Source organism: Callithrix jacchus, chromosome 5 (genome assembly GCF_049354715.1).
Source record: "Callithrix jacchus isolate 240 chromosome 5, calJac240_pri, whole genome shotgun sequence".
Taxonomy (NCBI): Eukaryota; Metazoa; Chordata; class Mammalia; order Primates; family Cebidae; genus Callithrix; species Callithrix jacchus.
In genome coordinates, this window is record NC_133506.1 from 125,889,593 (window position 1) to 125,910,275 (window position 20,683).

General features: G+C 36.7%; 2 long non-coding RNA genes across 2 annotated transcripts; one reads left to right on the forward strand and one right to left on the reverse strand.

Annotated features, from left to right (window-relative positions):
* Positions 1 to 3,947: 3,947 nt before the first annotated feature.
* On the reverse strand, positions 3,948 to 5,310 carry LOC144582840 (uncharacterized). Its single transcript, XR_013536291.1, has 2 exons — positions 5,172 to 5,310; positions 3,948 to 4,423 (listed from the first exon to the last, which is right to left on the reverse strand). It is a non-coding gene; the product is annotated as an uncharacterized LOC144582840 (long non-coding RNA).
* A 1,201-nt stretch (positions 5,311 to 6,511) lies between these two features.
* LOC118153452 (uncharacterized) lies at positions 6,512 to 20,419 on the forward strand. Its single transcript, XR_008481673.2, has 3 exons — positions 6,512 to 7,572; positions 8,346 to 8,484; positions 15,787 to 20,419. It is a non-coding gene; the product is annotated as an uncharacterized LOC118153452 (long non-coding RNA).
* The last annotated feature ends 264 nt before the right edge of the window (positions 20,420 to 20,683 follow it).

The window sequence follows — 20,683 nt, forward strand, 5'->3', positions numbered from 1 at the left end:
TGGAGACACATTCCATGCTCATGGTTAGGAGGAATCAATATCGTAAAAATGCCCAAAGTAATCTATAGATTCAATGCTATCCTCATCAAGCTACCAGTGACCTTCTTCACAGAACTGGAAAAAAACACCTTAAACTTCATGTGGAACCAAAAGAGAGCCTGCATAGCCAAGTCAATTCTAAGCAAAAATAACAAAGCTGGAGGCATCACACTATCTGACTTCAAACTATACTACAAGTCTACAGTAATCAAAACAGCAGGGTACTGGTATCAAAAGAGAGATATAGACCAATGGAACAGAACAGAGGCCTCAGAGGCAACACGACACATCTACAACCATCTGATCTTTGAGAAAACTCACAAAAACAAGCAATGGGGAAAGGATTCCCTGTTTAAAGTACGGTGTTGGGAAAACTGGCTAGCTATGTGCAGAAAGCAGAAACTGGACCCCTTTCTGACACTTTACACTAAAATTAACTCCAGATGGATTAAAGACTTAAATCTAAGACCTAACACCATAAAAACCCTAGAAGCAAACCTAGGCAAAAGCATTCAGGACATAGGCATAGCAAGCACTTCATGACTAAAACACCAAAAGCATTGGCAACAAAAGCCAAAATAGACAAATGGGACCTAATTAAACTCCAGAGCTTCTGCACAGCAAAGGAAACAATCATTAGAGTGAATCAGAAACCAACAGAATGGGAAAAATTTTTTGCAGTTCACTCAACTGACAAAGGGCTAATATTCAGAATCTACAAAGAAGTAAAACAGATTTACAAGAAAAAAACAAACAAGCCCATTCAAAAGCGGGTGAAGGATATGGACAGACACTTTTCAGAAGAAGACATATATGAAGCCAACAAACATATGAAAAAATGCTCATCATCACTGGTCATTAGAGAAATGCAAATCAAAACCACATTGAGATACCATCTCATGCCAGTTAGAATAGCGATCATTAAAAAATCTGTTGGAGACAACAGATGCTGGAGAGGATGTGGAGAAATAGGGACACTTTTACACTGTTGGTGGGAGTATAAATTAGTTCAACCATTGTGGAAGAGAGTGTGGTACTTTCTCAAGGACCTAGAAATTGAAATTCTATTTGACCCAGGAATCCCATTACTGGGTATATATCCAAAAGATTATACATCATTCTATTATAAGGACACATGCACATGAATGTTCATTGCAGCACTGTTTACATTAGCCAAGACTTGGAGCCAACCCAAACACCCATCTATGATAGACTGGACAGGGAAAATGTGGCACATATATACACCATGGAATACTATGCAGCCATAATAAACCATGAGTTCGTGTCCTTTGTAGGGACACAGATGAACCTGGAAACAATTGTTCTCAGCAAACTGACACAAGAACAGAAAATCAAACACCTCATATTCTCACTCACAGGTTGGTGTTGAATATTGAGGACACAGGGACACAGGGAGGGGAACATCACACACTGGGGTCTGTGGGGGTGAACTAGGGGAGGGACAGTGGCGAATGGGGAGTTGGGGAGGGATAACATGGGGAAAAATGCCAGTTATAGGTGTTGGAGAGGAAGGCAGCAAACCACATTGCCATATATGTACCTATGCAACAATCTTGCATGTTCTTCACATGTACCCCAAAACCTAAAACGCAATAAAATATTTATATATTTAAAAAAAAGGAACTTTCTATAGAAGTTGCATCACAAAGAAATACTGGTTCTGCCTGATAGAGAAGCCTGACCTCTAGCTTAAAGAGCAGCGTGACTCAGTGGGTCTCTGGTCCCAACACTGCAGTCACAGTGTGGACATTCTTTTGCAATGTGTGGTAGCTCCTTCATGGCAGTGAGCCTGAAGAAACTTGGGGATAGGTGGTCAGGATTGCTTCCTGCAACAGTGAGAGGTCCTGACGCATGGGCTCTGGATCCCCTCTGACTAATGATCGGCAACTGACCCTCTGCTGGGAGGCTGGGCTCTAGCTTGTTCTCTAGCAGGTCCATTCAAGGCCAAGAATTGTAATTTCCTAGGACACAATGCTAGGTGAAAGGGTTCATTGTGTCACCAAGAATGACACAGTAATTTAAGCCTGGGAATGCTATTTATTCAACCTCCTCATTTCCTAAATGAGTTCAGATTAGAACAATCTCTTAAAGAACAATTTTAGAAATGTTGATGTTTTCCTCTTTTTTTTTTTGTAGGGGGTGGGTAAGTGGGTAGGATGGAGGTGGCTATGGAAAGAAAGGAGAGGAGGAGCCTTTCCATAGCCATGACTTAAAATGACCGGGTCAGAATGTTATGGCTGTTAGGAGTTAGGACCTAGAAATGTACACTTTCTGCCAGTGGGGTCCAAAGTACTCTGCATATCTCAGACAAGTCCAAGCCTGCCTTGTCTGTCTGTCTCCCTAGGAGGTACTGTTTGTGTGACAAAGAGAGTTGTCAGTAATCCAGCAGACACCCCTTGTACTGAATTGAAATCCAGCACATTCCTCCCTACAGTAGGAAGGACAGACCGGGCTTGCTTTTGGGTTTATTAACCATCTTGAACTGTTTTCCAAATGTATTAAGCTCGAAAAAACCTGAATCACACTGGGCCACAGCCACTTTTTCTTCTTCTCTGTTAAGCCTATGTGTATTTGATGGGAAATGTAATCCATATGTTTCTGATTCCTTTACACTTAACTCATCAAGCAGGATTTGTTAAAGCTATTTCATGCCCTGGATGCCTTTTGAGCCATTTCCTTGTGACTTTCAAAGCCTTTTATTCTCCAGAAATAGGAAGCTACATTTTATGAAATGTAAAGGAGCTTGAACCCCCAAAGGTCTTATTTGGGTCAGAATTTGGAACACTTGGGATCAGTTAGAAGCATGCTCTATTCCACTCTTTCAGAGGAATTTCAGTTCAGGGAATAGTTTTACATTTTTCAACACATGAAATTGGCTAAACTTTAATTAAGATGTACTTGGAAGAAAAAAAAGCAAAAAAAAAAATCTCATTGTAAGAGCACATATTATTAATGAAAAGGGGTAAATATTTCTGATTAAATAAAAGCTACCTCAGCTAAGTGGCCATAAAATAAAGTGAAACAACCTAATACCTCTCTGAAGATCATTAACTGATCATTAGCAATTCCATTGCTAAATTGCTATTTTAATTTTGTGGCCCTAGAGTGAATCTCCAGTAAACATCTTTTCCAGTAGCTCCCACCAGGACAACTGAAATAATTCTCCAGGAGTAAAGCTATTTTCATGTCTTGGAGAAATATTCTGTTCTCCGAGAGCTCCTTTTTTCAGTTCAATTGAAGAAATGTGTAATCTAAAAATTATCTCCTTTTCTCTAATTCTAGGAAGAAATTCCATGTTGGATGTGACCTAATAAAATAAGCTTAATTCTGAGCCTTTGCAATTGTTTCTTTTTCTGCCTGGATTAATCTTCTCTAAGATGAATCTGTCTCCCCTGTCTTCTCTTTACTGAGGCCTGCTCTAGCTGTCTGGACTGAAGGAGCTCTCCCATTCTCCTTTTGTTACTCTCTAATCCATTTATCCATTTTACATTTTTCATAGGAATTAGCATCATCTGCACATTACTTAATATCATCTGTGCACTTATATTTTTCTTTTCTCATTAAGAATCTAAATGCATCCCTGTATCCCATTACTAAAACATTCAGTGACAAATGGCAAGCACTCAATGTTTACAGATTTAATTGCAAAAATTTGTTCAACACCTATTGACACTTATTATGCACAAGGTTATATACTAGATATCAGAGATACAATGAAATATAAAACCAAGTGTCTGTTCTCAAGAACCTCCCATCTTCAGGACAGAGAATATAAGTAAATTACTCTAGTGGTATGTGGTAATGTTACTGGAAAGGGGTTCTAATACAGACCCTAAGGGAGGGTTCATGGATATCCCACAAGACAGAATCCAGGGAGAGTCCATAAAGTGAAAGCAAGTTTATTAAGAAAGTGAAGGAATAAAAGAATAGTTATTCCACAGACAGAGAAGCCCAGAGGGCTGCTGGTTGCCCATTTTTATGGTTATTTCTTGATTATATGCTAAACAAGGGGTGGCGGATCATTTATGCCTCCCCTTTTTAAACCATATAGGGTAACTTCCTGGTGTTGCTATGGCATTTGTAAATTGTCATGGTGCTGCTGGGAGTGTAGCAGTGAGGACAACCAGCAATTACTCATGTGGCCGTTTTGGTGGATTTTGGCTGGCTTCTTTATTACAACGTGTTTTATCAGCAAAGTCTTTATGACCTGTATCTTGTGCCAACCTCCTGTCTCATCCTGTGACTTAGAATGCCTTAACCATCTGGGAATACACTTCAGTAGGTCTCAGTCTCATTTTTTCCAGCTCCTATTCAAGATGGAGTTGTTCTGGTTCACACACCTCCGACAGTAAGATAAAGTTTGCTTGAGAAAAATGAATTGAAAAAGCCTAGTTATTTTATTGCATAATTAAAATAAAAAGCATCAGAAGCACATTTACTAAAGCTACCAGATATAAATTAACCACTCTAGGATAAAATACATTGCTGTGTTTATCATCCTAATGTAGTTTGAAAAAAGCCTACCTTATTGTGCAATATAAATCAAGGCTTAAGAAAAACTGTAGAGGATACCAGTTAAGGAAACTTAAATTTTTTTTCTTGATTTTATAGGTAGGTTTTCAAATGGGAAATGAATATTTATATTCATTTGCAAAGTGAAGAGAAGAGAAAGAAAAAGCACTCAGGCTAGACTCACAAAAGCTGAATTCTCATGTAAAGCCCAGTCTGGTGGCTACCCATGAAGGAGTGGCATTCCAGGTTTATCAAAGCCTGAAAATAAAATACAACTATCTAGAACATATTGGTAAAAGATGATGTTAATCTTGATCCTCAGGTTCAAGTGGTAAAACACCTTCCAAGTTGAAATTCTTCTCTGCCTTTTTAAGCCACAGGTGTTCAGATTGGTGTCTATGTAACTTGACTGAATAATTGACAACTCAGATCTCCACATTTTGCCCTTTAATCACACACCTTGCCAAACCAGCATCCTGGGAACATGGACACCACAAACTTTTTAAAATGGAAGTATTTGGATTCCCATTGAAGACAAACTATAAGCACATAAAATTGACTAAAAGCTTTTTGAGAACAGAAACCAAGTTGGAGCTTACCTTTCTCACATCTCTATCCACAGTAACTCAAAGTGAGTTAAGAAGAGAGTTTAATTGGCAATTAAACCTACTGTGACTTTCAATAGTGTCTTCTCCCCAGCAAGAGGTCACCTGCATTATTTTTAGTATGTTTGGAAATGAAGGCATAGAAACATACACCAGGCTTCCAGGGTTGCTTGGAGACAAGTTTTTTTCCCTTAGAATTTCTAGGAATAGCCTACTTCAATGTGTATAATGGGGGTAACATCAGCATAAATGGAAGAGTAAAGATTTCTAAAAATCTGCTTCTCTATGAAAGCAATAAGAACACTGGCAAAATTACCAAAATCAGCTTTTTCAGACCTGGAAAACCTTGCAAAAATCCAAGGAGCAGCTACTCAGAAAAAACTCTGCAGCATCTGTTGGAAGAAGAGCAATCTATGTGGTGTTATAACTTACCCTGTGAAAGACTCTCCTCCAAGATTCACAGCAGCATTGAAAACATATAACTCTGCAATCATGGTGGCAACTAGCAGCCTAGAAGCCACTATAAGGGGAAGAATGGGTTTGGAGCTCCCCTAAACCCCAATCCCTGAGCTTTATTTGACCTCTGTAGGTCAGTACCCTGGATATCCAATTGACAGCACTTGTTTTTGTTTGACCTGTCTCAAAGCTTGACCAGTGTGAAAAGCCTTTTTCTCAAGGCATTTATTGGAAACAATCAGCAGTGATTACTCATCATTTCAGATGCCTGATGTATTGATAACAGCTGGGGCAAACAAGGAGCTGAATACATACCTTAAAAAGAAAAGCTGGAAAATGAGATATCCACAGAGACTTTGAAGACCTCCAACATATTTCTGAGACTCTAGAAGGCAATAAACCTACATAGAATTTTGTAAATTTCTTAGACAATCCTGAGTTCTCACTTCTGGCTAACTTGGAGACTCTCTGCAAGCAGGAAGTGAAGGTTAAATCAGTTGTTAAGTGTCAAAGTGAGCTACAATGACTATACTTGTATCAGACAAAATGTGCCTTAAGACTGTCATTAGTGACAAAGAAGGGTACTTTTTAATGATGAAAGAGTTAATCAAGAAGACATACTAAATATAAACATATATATATATATATATACTAACGACAGAGCTCCAAAATGCATGCAGCAAATACTGAGAGAATTGAAGGAAGAGGTAGATAGTTTTAATGGACTCACAGTTCCACATGGCTGGGGAGGTCTGGCCATCAAGGCAGAGAGCAAAGGAGGATCCAAAAGCACATCTTATATCAAGGCAGGCAAAAGGCTTGTGCGGGTGGGGATGGGGGAGGGCGGCGGGCAGCTTCATTTATAAAACCATCAGATCTCGTGAGACTTACTCACTATCACGAGAACAGTATGCAGAAAACCGCCCTCATGATTCAATTATCTCCACCTGGCCCCACATTGACACATGGGGATTATTGCAATTAAGGTGAGATTTGGGTGGCGACACAGCTAAACCTTTTCATACCATATACAAAAATTAACCCCAAATGGATCAAATGCCTAATTGTGAAAACTAAATTTATTCAACTCTTATTTTCTTTATTAAAGAAAAAAGTATAAATCTTTTTGACCTTGAATTAGACAGCTGTTTTTTAACTTCTATATCAAAAGTTCAGGCAACAACAACAAAATAGATAATTGGACTTAATTAAAATTGAGACTTTTGTGTTTCATAGAATATCATCAAGACAATGAAAAGGCAACCCACTGAACAGAAAATATTTGCAAATTATGTATATGAAAAGGGCCAAACATCCAGATAGTAAAGAATTCCTGCAACTCAACAATAAAAATATAAAAATCCCAATTTATAAAAATAGGCAAATGGGCAAAGTATTTGAAGAGATATTTCTAAAATGAAGATATGTAAATGGCCAGTAAACATGAAAGAAATGTTCAACATCATTGGTCATTGGGGAAATACAAATCAAAACCATAATGAGACACCCCTTCAAACCCACTAGAATGATTATAATATTTTTAAAAGAAAACAATTTTTGGTGAATATATAGAGAAATTGGAACTCATATATCACTGGTAAAAAATGTAAAATAGTACAGCTGCTATGGAAAACACTTTGGTGATTTCTCAAAAATTTAAATAAGAAGTTACCAGATGATTCAGCAATGTCACTCCTAAGTATATCCAAGAGAATGGAAAAACATGTCAAAGCAAAAATTTGTACATGAATATTTGTAGCAGCATTGTTTATATAGCCTCACTAGAAAGAACTGAAATGTCCATCAATGGATGAATGGATGAACAAAATATGCTATTTCCATACAGTGGGATTATTCACAGTCATAAAAAGAATGAAGTACTGACACATGCTGCAACATGAATAGATCTTGAAAGTAGTATGCTAAATGAAAGAAGCAGGTACAAATGGTTACTTATTTTGAATCCACTGATGTGAAATGTCCAGACTATGCCAACCCTTTGAGACAGAAATATTAATGTTTTTTAGGGGTTGAGGTAGGGAAAAATGGGGAATCACTGCTCATGAGTACAATACTTATTTAGGGGGTTATAGAAACATTCTGGAATTAGATATTGGTGATGGTTACACCATTTTGTGAAAATACTAAAAAAGCACTGAACTGTATAGTTTCATGAGTGAATTTTATAATATGTGAATTATATCTCAAAAATATAACTTGTCAATTACTCAAAGGCTTTCGGGCTTGGGAGTAAGAACTTTTTTTGCAAATTTTCGTTAATACTATTGTTATTCTTATATAATGTAGGAAATTTTTGTCATGACACCTCCTGGAACAATTCTTTTGTTAATGACTCAATTCTCATGGGAGAACTCTTCAAGAGGAAATGAAAATTGAAGTGTTTTATTTAATAACTAATGCTACTTATTCATTGTCTTCTTTCTGGATTTTCTCAGTGCTTGAACATGAAAGGCAGAGAATTATCCAGAAGCAAGCATCATTACAGTGGGGTCGTCATATCTGAGAAATGTGCTACAGAAAGCTAGGTATAGTGTTCTTTCCAGACTCAGCCCCTGCAGTCTTGAGAAAGGGCTGGCATATGTTTTGAGAAGAAAATGAGCAGGCAGCATTTTTGTTTTGTTATTACTTTACCAGCAATATTTATTTTTGGAGCCAGAAATATATAGGTTGACATGTAATGCTGTCTTAAAGATCACGATGAATGAAGAGCTACTGAGAAAAGAAGGCTTTGGTATCATCTCATTGGCAGACTAGAGAGCTCCCAGTCAGGAAAGAGAAAGTCTGGAGTTCCATAAAAAGAACAGAGTCATTTCGATCTCGTCAAGATCAGGTCAGAAACAATTGTCTTTTTTGATCTGTGTTTTCAAAGTATTCACATATAAAAATTATCTGTAATAATAAGACATACTAAAAGGGACATTATTAATTGCATGTGTAATCTGTAATATTATCTTTCATACCTCTATGATTTTTTGATGTGGTTTAATCTTTAACTTTTAATAAAAAAGGAAAATTCACATTTGACCTTAAAAATGCATTAGAATATATAACAATTTAAGCAGGAGATCTTCTTTATTTATTGTTGATTTTTTATATAATTAAGTTGTATCAAGTTTGTATAGCATGAGGCTCATTACCTTCTAATGCTGGAAGGCCAAGTGGTAAAATCTTTGTGGTATTATTCTAGTAAGAGGATGTTGCATATAGATAATTGAGAAATGATTGCACTTGATGTTTATTTAGTGATGACATAACAATGATGAAAATATATAATAATACAAGGATAAATTAATAATGATGACATCCACTTTCTCTTTTTGGTGAAGCTTGTTCATATTTGTGTAAAATTTTACAATTTCATTCTGGCTATATATATAACACCCTTTGTCATCCAACTTTGACCAAATATGGTCCGGTTGCTGCGGCTCTTATCTCTCATTTAATTGTATATTTGTAGATAAGTATTCTTTTCTGCTATGACCATGATATTTGAATGAATAATATGCACTGTGTGCTGAGAATATAATAATGAGCCGTTAGATATCGTCTGTGCATTTAGCTCTTAAACTCTATGGGATTAACAATTAACCAAGATATTACAAAAAAAAATTTGAGATTAGGATGATCACAGGAGAAATGTAGGATCCTAGGATATGAGGCAGCTATAAGATTTACCCAAGATGAGCCTGGCAAGTAAGGTAGAACCCTGATTGATCAGTTTTAAAAACCAGGTCAAGGAGTTTAGACTTTGTCCCAAGGACTAGCAGAAACCATTAGGAGTTTTAGGCAGAAAACAGTATTAAAAAAAAAAAAAGGAAACCCTGTTTATATGCGTTGTAATAACATAATTTGTATCCGGATCAGGGAAGTAAAAAGGGGTGCCGTTGCTAATTACACTGAGATTACAGGTATTAAAACTCTGGCTGTCCTGGACAAACTAGGATGTATGGTCACTCTATTTATAGGGGACTACAAAGGAACTAGACTGGTACATGAAGAAAAGTTAGGAAAGGAGATGATAATTTTAACTATGATGAGACAGTCAATAGAGCAAGAGTTAGACAAATATGATAGTTATTCAGGAAAATGAACATAAAAAGTTGGTCATGGATTGAATGTGAAAAAGGATGGAAGGCTAAGAAATCTATCAGGCATCTGTCTTGAAAAACTGAATGAGTATTTTAGACATTTACTAAGATGGGGAATGTTGGATAAGTTTTCGAGAGAAGGTGATCATTCTAAGTGTGTTCGTGTTGAGCTGAAGGTAATCATTAGGCACTGAAAAAGAGCTGGTATCAGGATTTACACAAGCTGGTCCTTCCCATAAGCAGCTGCCATCTGAGGGGGTAGCTGGCCTGAAGTGACGGTGTGGGCTGCGAAACACTAGCCATCACCCCCGTATCTCTACTACACTCATGGTTCTAGAAATATCAAGCACTCACTGTATTCTCCACTCATCCTGATTGTGTGGCTCAAAGATTAGAAATGCAGTCTAATTCTGGATTTTCATCCTGATTTATCTGGAGAAATGCCTTACAGACTTCTCCTCCCAGGCAAGATGTTTGGAGATGTCTAGTGTGAACGGTGGTTTAAACGTTTTACAAGCTGACATTTTGGGATCTGACAGTCCTGATAAATTAACGGGCAATGTGCTTGATGATCAAAAGTGACAAGATCTGATGCTGATGGATGGTGCATTTTGCCTTAAATACAATCAACTCTGCAATAAAACCAGTAAAGATTACGTTTTTCAGGGTAAGAGGGAACTGAAGATTCAATATAGGAGTTAAAATATATTTTGAATACTACAGGCTAAAAATATAGGGGTGTGTGTGTGTGTGTGTGTGTGTGTGTGTGTGTGTGTTGGAACTTCATTTTTCATTATATACAGGAGATCCCATGTAGAAGCAACACCACTGTCTTGTAAAAGAAAAAAACACAATTAGCTTTAGATGAGCTAATATCTAAAGATAATGTCAAGTTTACAAAAGAGGATGTTGAATACCTCTAATTATCTTATTCAGGTAAACTTGGCTCTCGGATCTTTCAATTTAAGTCCATCTTGTATTTTGAAATGACAGATGAACAGAACTCAAGTATATATGTGTAGGTTAGATACTTGGAAGGTGATGTGAAATACATCAAGAATATTATATGAATATGTACTTCCTTTTAAAAGATATTCAGCTTTTTTTAATCTTTCATTTTTGAGTGACCCAATTCTCTTTAGCCCTGACCTCTGCACTGATTGAGCATTAGAAACTTGCAAGAAACTATATAAATATTGTGAAGGTGCATGCCCATGTGTGGATCTTTGAGTTGCAACAAATTTCTATGTAGGGCAAATGTTATTATTCCTCATGTTGAAAAAAATGAAAAAAAAAAAAAAAGGTGCTATGATTGTGACTTATTGAAGTTCTAAAATCAACTAGTCAAAGGGCAATTTGAAGGGGAAATTGTCCCTGTCTCTTGTATGAAACACAGCTTTGAGATCAGAGCTGTTGGTTGAGACTGTTTCCAAAACCCAAGCGTGGATCTTGTTCATATGTGTTTAGCAAATCTGAATGGCTGAACTTGGGCATTGCAGGGGTTCCTTCAGTCTCCTCCCCATACCCCACTGGATGTACATAATACAGCTGTACTCACCTTGATGTTGAAATAGTCACAGAGCTGATGAGTTGGTGAAAAAGTCCCCAATATACCAGAATTAACTTTATCTCTTGTTACTGTTACTTTGCTTAAAGTATTGCAGGTGTTTGAGGAACTTTGAGAATTATAATACTATTGCTTCTTTTCATATTAATAGCAGAAAAACTAACTTTTTGTAACAATTTATAATATTACCTTGCTCTATAGTACTAGAAATATTTGCCATCATCTCATTCCTTTTTCATGGGAAAAATGTGTAGGATTATTTATTAATACTTTTAAGCTTCTCAAACAAAAAACTCCCAATTCATTTAACTCTGATTCATGTTTCATAGATCTGAAAAACTGTAGAGCTGACTCAAAGCTATTTTTAAATGTCCATATCTTCAACAATGACATTTATGAAAATTGAGCATCTGTTGTAAAATCTGCAACATGAAGATAACTTCCAAGGTTCCTTCCAGCTTCATAGAGATTCTATCAATATTTTAATTCTTGGGATCTGACAGTCCTGATAATAAGAGAAAATGTGATAAACCTTAACTATGGTTTTACTTTATAAAACTTAAATACCTGAAAAATTAAGAAGTAAACCTCTCTTTTTCTTTCTCTCTTTTATTTTTTAATTTTTATTTTTGCTATTAGCATTTTATGCTAGAAATAAAGTAATTTGTTTCCTTAGTCTTACAAAGTGGAAAGTTTTAAAATAAATCAGTCAGGCTGGACGTGGGGGCTCACACCTGTAATTCCAGCACTTTGGGAGGCCAAGGTGGGCAGATCACTTGAGGTCAGGTGTATTTTGAAATGACAGACCAGCCTGGCCAACATTGTGAAACCCCATCTCCACTGAAAATACAAAAATTAGCCTGCATGGTGGTGCTCACCTGTAATCCCAGATACTCCAGAGGCAAAAGCAGGAGAATTTCTTGAACCCAGGAGGCAGAGGTTGTAGTGAGCCCAGATTGTGACATGGCACTTTGGCCTGGGCAATATAGCAGGACTCCATATCAAAATAAATAAATAAATAAATAAATAAATAAATAAATAAATAAATAAATAAATAAAATAAAGAAGTAAATGCCTTGAAAAGAAGAATCCTAAATGGTCTAGTATTGGAAATTACAATTGGTTAATTAAAATTGGAAGGTGTGATGTTTGGTCACTTGTCCTTGTAGAGTCACAGCCAATGAAGCAGATGAAAAAAAATTCTCTAGCCTCATACTAATGGTATTTCATTCATAAAAAGAAACTGTGCCCTGAGATTTAATTGAGTGGTTCCAGGGCCATCCCAGCAGAAAATCAGCTGGTTGGGCTTCTATATAAACATGATGACATGTTGAGGGTGGTGTTTACTTTTCTCTAATTAAAGCAAATTAGAAATTCCATTATATTTCTGTAGTGAGTTCCGACAGCAACATGCCCTGGGAAATGCTCATGGTACTTCCTAAGTAAGGCTTTCCTTCATGCCACAATCATTTGTTCCCTTCAGTTTTAAATTCATCCCATGCTCTAAGTATCGAAGCCAGCTCTGAGACCTTGGTTTTTCAGGATCCTTTAAAAATAAGACTGGAGGACCCCGTGGAATTCAGACTTGTTTTCAGTGTTGGTAGTTGTTCTCTCTAGACAGACCATCTGTTTTCTTTCCCTTCTTCAGTTCTGTCAACTTTCATAATATCAAGGCAAACCTCCAATTAAGTACCTAGTTTAGCAACAAGTAATCTTTTGCAGGGACCCACGCTATTAACAGAAACAATTAAAACGCCTATGAAAATATATTAACTGTGCAGCAAAAGCAGGTACTTACCATGCACAGTGAAAGGGCATTATTGAGCTTTAATTTGTCACAGAACTGTAAAACCTTTAAAGACTTTGTTTTTCATTAATGATACTCTTATTCTGTATTTTAAAACCAGCATCTAGGGGCCAGGGGTGTGTAAGTTATGATTTAAAAAAATAATGTCCATTGTGCATTTATGTAATAGCTGTTAAGAAGTTTTCAAAATTAAATGCCACTGCACACTAAAATTCTGTTTAATGAGCTGCACATTTAAGAAAAAAGACAATATAGGAAGCTCACTAAAATGTTGTTCATTTCAAAAATCACAGTCACATTTTATTTTCTTGATCTTTTATTTAATTTATAATTTCAAGGCTAAATTTTAAATTCCAGAAAACTTCTTGCAAGGAAACTTATTCTCAGGGGATCTCCACCCTCACTGTTGCCAATAAGAAGAGTTCACATGAAGACACAGGAGTTCAGCTGAAGTTACAGGAGGTTTAGAAAAGAATTTAAATTTCTCCATGTTCCTCTGAACTGAGACTGGACTCTGGGTCTTGATGAGCTAATATCTAAAGACAATGTCAAGTTTACAAAAGAGGATGTTGAATACCTCTAATAAATGAGACTTCTAGAGGCAGAAGATACAGAATTTGATGCATTCTGAAGCCTTCTAAACTAAAGGGAAAGAACAGATCTGTGACTGTAGCAAGAACGAGGTTGTTTTGGAAACCTTGATACATAAAGTGGAAGTCAGATGTTTATCTGATATGTTTTATTATTAATATCTCCAAGAAAATTCAAAGTGCAAATCATATATTAAAATCAAAACTTGAATGTCAATTCTAGATAGAGGAATAAGGAATTTTCAAAGACCTTCTCTTTTTCTGCTATCTGCTTTATTGTATCTCAGCTCTGGCATTGGTAAAAGGGAATAGAAAGGGAATTCATCTGAATTGTAACAGGAGTGAAATTTTGTTCAATCGGAATCATAAATGTTGTAACCTTTAGCAGTTCTTGTGAAGACAATGGCAGGGAAGAAGAAGATTAAATGGAATTCTTCAGACTTTATTTGCTTCATTGTGCCCAATTGTGTCTTGTATGTCCAAAGACAATCAAGAATTGGCTGTAAATAAAATTCAGTCTCAAGGAAAGATACCCCACTCCTCTCCCAAGTTCCTAGACCACCTGTTCATGCAGTCATGGAATTTCTCCTTTGCTAAAATGAGCTTTATATAGTCAAACATCTCATAAAATGGGAGAGGGGCCTGTGCAATAACAAGAGAGAGTATTTAAAGGGTCTGACTTAAAGAAAGGCACCCAGATGAGTTTGGCCATTTGGGGTCAGTTATGCCTCCCCTGACACCAGCCATTAGTAATATTTTCCATGCACTAAGTAAAACAATGGAAATTCGTCACATCTGGTTGAGCCTCCAATACCTATGCAGCTTGTAATGGTTTTTGCAATCTTGATATGAAACAGCACCGTGGCACTCAACGATAGATTGTTAGTGAGCAAAGAAGGCACACTTGTTCCAAAATAACGAAGAGTTGCTTATTACCATTTCCCTTAGATGCCTCCCTCTGGTTCAAGTGGCCAGATTACTTCATCTTGATCCTAAGAGAGTTTGGGGTTATTTTCCTCCCGTCCTTCTTCCCCTATCTTTAGAGCAATCAGCAATATACCCTTAGGAAAAAAAACTTGTATCTCTTTTGGGCACCACACTTTCTCATTGAAAAGTTTTAGTTGGCTGGATAAGTTTCTTTGAAGGTAAGAAAAAGAGCTTTGAAAGACTGATTAATTCAAGAAATATCTGCTGCCTTAGAGATCTTGTTCTTACCTTACATTTTATTTAAGTCCTTGAGATTTACTTATCATTTTCTTATTACTGATTGATCTAACAGGTAACAATTCATTGAAAATAATGGCAAAAATATATTTGATTATGTATGCTTATGTATATATCTTATGTGTGTATATGGGATATAGACAAAAATATACATATATATGCAGTATACATATACATACATAGTCATGTACTACATGTTTTAGTCAATGACAGACCACATATACAATGATGGTCATATAAGGTTGTAATAGTGTATTTTTATTGTCCCTTTTCTGCTTAGATATGGTTTTTTTTTTCTTTTCTTTTCTTTCCTTTTCTTTTTTTTTTTTTTTGAGACGAGTCTTGCTCTGTTGCCCAGTCTAGAGTGCAGTGGCGCAATCTCAGCTCACTGCAACCTTGGCCTCCTGGGTTCAAGTGATTGTCCTGCCTCAGCCTCCTGAGTAGCTGGAGTAGCTGAGTAGTGCCCACCACAATGCCCAGATAATTTTTGTATTTTTAGCAGAGACAGGGTTTCACCATCTTGGCCAGGCTGATCTCGAGCTCCTGACTATGTGGTCCACCTGCCTTGGCCTCCAAATGTGCTGGGATTACAGGCATGAGCCGCCACGCTTGGCTTTGTTTTTTTTTTTTTTTTAAATATACTTTAAGTTCTGGGTTACAGAAAAAGGACATCAAGCATACCTGAATTCTCCTTAAGCCATGTACTTGATGTTAATATTGAAGAATGATGTTTTAAAATTCCAATGTATCTGTCATTGTTCTTTTTGAGTAAAATTAATAAATAAGTTTCTTATAGGTTACAGAAACAATAACTCAAAGTGACAGAGTCTATGTCTATCTCATTCACCATTTCCAGTACTCATCAAGCCATGAGGAGACTCAACGCTACTCATCAAGCTATGAGGAGACTCAACGCATGTCCGTTGAATGACTGACTGTTACCTGTTTTCTTCTTCTGAAAACAACTATATTTGTAGGTTGTAGGGTTAATCAAGGCACTAATATCACATGGCCAATGTGAAGGATATAGGACTAGGAGTCAAAAGTCCTATTGCTAGTTCTAAATTAGTAGTAATTACAGTAATAATAATAAACATTTATTAAGGGCTTAACATTATGCATTATCATGCATTAACTCATTTTTTGCCAATAATGTTGTAAAGTAGGTATTCATACTATCAACTAAATTTTTGTAAAGCAGAAATTGAGGTGTGGAGAAGTTAACCATTTTGCTGTAAATCACAGAGCTAGTAAGTGGTGAAGCCAAGCATTTAACCCAGAGCTTTTTTTCTAAATATTATGTTTTGCAAGTAAAATAGTTGTGTTTTGTTAAACCAATCACTTTGTACCTTAGTGGCTACCTTTGTGAGATTAGCATAATGTTACCTACCTCAGAAGAGTAGTACAGACGGGGGCTTCAAACTGAATATTTATGAGTACATTTTCCAATATACATATGTATGAGATAGTTTACTGTTTCCAGGACACTTACACTATCATCAGATGTCAGGACTTGGGGGCCAAGGTAGAAATGATTGAGATCTCCCTTTTGCTATAGTTCAAATTCACATTGTTCTGGGGACAAATGATATTCTTCAATAATACCGAGTAATCTTTGTGGCATAAACTCTTGGAGCAGTAACATATATAAAATGTTTGTTTGTAAAAGAACAAAAACCTCTCATATGTTAAGTTATTATTTTTAGTTTCCATCTAGGCCAATAATTTTCCATGTCCTTAGGAAGATTTCCTTAATGTACTCACACATACACACACACCTGCACATGTATACACATGCACAGATTCTCAGACGCACTCACCCAGAGGCATATATATATACACATGTCCCTGTTACAGAGTTACAATGTGCTTGATTGCTTGTTGGTGGCAGCTGGTGATGGAACATGGCATTTCTAAAGACAAGCACAAGGTTCCTAGGTGGTTAGGAAAATTCCATAGTTTTATCTCCTGAGGTCTTTGAGTTAAGGAGAAGAATTTTTATTTTGTTTGCTTTTAGCAAAAGATAAAGAGAATGATAATAACACAATTTCAGGGATTGACATGCATTAATCCTTAAGTCTGATATATTTGGGAATGATAAAAATGGTGGTATATAAGGACACTACTGATGTTCTTGTCACATTTGTATTGGGGAACCTTTACTCTTATTTCACTATGAATTATTGAGATGTTGTAACACCAATTTGAAAATATGTGTGTGTGTGTTTGTGTGTGTGTGTGTGTGTGTGTTTACGCATGCATGTGTGTTCTAATCCTCTCTGACTTCTTCAAATTGTGGACAAGTAGTCCATCACAGAAACTGTCGCATAATTTACAGAAAATATTAAATTAGCTCTGTATCAAACATTAAGCATGCAAGCAGGGCAAACTGAGCCCAAAAAAATCCTTTGTGGTGACATGGATTTTAAAATTGTGCTTACCTGGGCTGGGTGGGGTGGCTCACACCTGTAATTCCAGCACTTTGTGAGGCCAATGCAGGTGGATCACTTGGGGCTAGGAGTTCGAGACCATCCTGGCCAATGTGGTGAAATACTGTCTCTACTAAAAATACACACACACACACACACACACACACACACACACAAAAGGCGAGGCATGGTGGCATGCATCTGTAATCCCAGCTATTTGGGAGGCTGAGACAGGAGAATTACTTGGGCCCAGGAGGCAGAGGTTACAGTGAGTGCAGATCGTCCTACTGCAGTCCATGCTGGGCAACAGAGTGAGATTCTGCCTCAAAAAACAAACAAACAACAACAAAATAAAACAAAACAAAGCAAACTCACCTAATGTATAGTTATAATGCCCTATTTTTTTCTTTCTGAAACTAGCAAGCAAAAATAGGATTTCTTTCTCCATTTGGGCAACAGCCTTCCAGAGGTCCATGGCTTTCATCATGTATGCTGATTGTTCTTCTTTCTCGGTGCCTACCCGCTTTTCCTGGGATCAGTGATTTTCTTCTTCTCTAGGACTAGCTCTCATATAGCATGGGAGGGTTTACTAACTGGTGTCTAAGGAAAAAATGGCAATGTATACTAAAATAAGTCAATATAAATTAGTTGTGTATGTATGTAAATGAGTTGAACATAATCATCACTGTTGAATAATGACATAATTCCCTTTCCTTGATTGACAATTTGTTCAGTACCTAAGACCACACAGTGCCAAAATCAGCATCTATGAGTGTGTGTGTGTACACACGTGTAGCAGTTGTGTGTTGTGAGTAGGGTGGGCATTAATGACTCGCATTTTAAGTGGGTGCCCTTTCATTCTGATTGCCTTTCAAGGCTTTTTCTTCTGTTTTTCAGAGATTCATTTTAATACACATTGCCATCTTAACCTTTGATGCCAGTTAGTAAATCCCCCCAGGACTTACCTTTAACGTTAATTTTCTCAGCTTCTATCAATAGTATCCTCACATAAAGGCTTGTTAAAGATTCAAATGGTGTATCTTGGAGTTTGCAGGACCATGGAGTAGCACAGAGAGGCTGTAAGCTCCAGGGCTGATAATCAGGAGCTGGTGCCCTACTCTGCATATCCCTGTGAGTATTTGCAAGTCCCACACCCATTCCAGTCCTCAGTAAAATCAGGATATGGGAAAACAGGTCCTGATGATTACTTCTAGTTTTAAGCACCTGTGACTCTAAACTTTAAAGCAGTATATTCAGAATGTGAGATATTTCATTCTCCTTAAACTTTGCTGTTATCTATAGATAAGGCAGGTTGAAATCCATAAGAAGGAGGTGTGTCCACACACCAGCAAATACAGAGTCTGATGAGAGAGGCTAATTAAGCATATTGATAGAAAAAGGCACCTTGAGTGTGGTCAGGTTTTTTTTTTTTTAAATATACGTAATTTAGCCACTTTATGGTCTTTTTTGGTCATTGATTAGTTACTGTGTTTCTTATACTACCTAATACAAGAAAGAAGTTTCTTGGTAGGCTCAAGACATTTGGAAAAATAAGCTAAATAAATAAATAAATATTTAAATTAAATTAAAATTGAAATTTAAATAAGTTAAATAAGAAAAAAAATGGGAAAAATAAATTAGAGCCCCCCTCCAAATATTTGTTAAGCATCAATTAATTGAATTTCTAAACTGTGAGAAATTAGATGTTTAATCAGTAAGTAAATAATATAAATACAGAGTCCCTTTAATCCTGGAACTAACAATTGCTTTGTGAAAGGAATCTGTGAACACTTGAATGAGAGTGCCTGAGGATGTAGTGATGCAAGAGGGTAATGACAGTTGCCTACAACAGTGGAAGGAAGGGGCAAAGAAAGATGCTAAGCAAGTGACATACAAATTAAACACACCTTCTTCAGAGAAGGGAGATGTGGCCTGGAGTGGGCAGAATCTTATCTAGAGCTGACTGATTTGAGGATAATTTTTTTTTTTAATGTGGGAAGAGCAGAGAGATGGAATTTGAAGGGTGAATGGCATGAACAATGGTATAGAAAAGCATTTGCAGGATTGAACAGTTTAAGAACACAAGTAACGGATGATAATGTTGTAAAGATACGGTGAATGGGACACCTAGAGAGATGTGAATGATGTGCTTATCCTTGGACCCTGCAACACTGTTCAAGTTTTGGGGTGCGGAAGAATGACACTGTGATTCAGAAAATCATGACACTGGAGACCGATGTCGCAGAATAGTCTAGATGAGGTAATGATTAAGTAAGCTGCCATCATATCCATGGACATGAAAAAAGAAAAGAGTTATGTGAGCATATTTTGAAATCAGATATTCATATAGTATGTCCTTTCAAGCTGTCAGAATATATCACACTTTTGCCATAAGTTTCCAAATGCATCTTGCTTCTTTGATCTCTCCTCCCTTTTAAAAAGATCTGATTGAATGAGTGTAAGGTAAATACAGAAAAAAAAATAAGTGCAGATATCACAAGCTGAAATTAAGAGCAAGAGAATTTCACTTCTCTTGCTTAAGCAAGAGAACTCATGAGGAACCTAGGTCAGCTCAAGTGTAGATTAGAACGAATGTGTGGGAACCTCTGTGTCCAATAACAGGAACAAAAGCAATTCAATAAAGTGGTGAACAGCTATCTTTTCTTTATTTCTAACTCTTCTGTTCTGCTTCCTTTGTACATATGTGTTATCTTTCTTAAAGTAAAATTACTCTGCCCTTGCCTCAGAAAGCTCTAGAAAATTAGCTACCTTCTGCTAAATTGCTAGATGAGAGGGCCGTATTTCAAGAGGCCAGGCACACTGTGTTCCGATTTAAGCTATCCTCAGAAGATCAGGATTTCACATTATAAAAGGATCCTGGAACTAACTGCCCTCTGAGTCAGCTCTAACTAAACTGGTTTGAATTCCAAAGTAAAGAGAATCTATAAATCTCAATCCCAATTTCAAAGCCATCAAGAAAGATGAGTACAGCCTCAATGGTGCATGGAGATCCTCAGAAATAGCGTGACAACAAAAGGGTGGATTTTGAGCATCCAAAATATTTGGCCCTTAATCGTGGCTAATAAAATATTCACTGAGGACTGATTTTTTAAAATTTAACTTTTGTAAAGAATGTTTTATGAATTATGCTGTTAGTTATCTATTGCAGCATAACAAATTATTCCAATAGTTAGATGCTTAAAACAACAAATGTTTATTATCTCTCTGTTTCTGTGTATCAGATATTTGGGAGTGGCCTTACTGGGTGCCTTCGGCTCAAGATTTCTCTTAAGGTTGCAAACAACATGTTAGTAGATGTTGTAT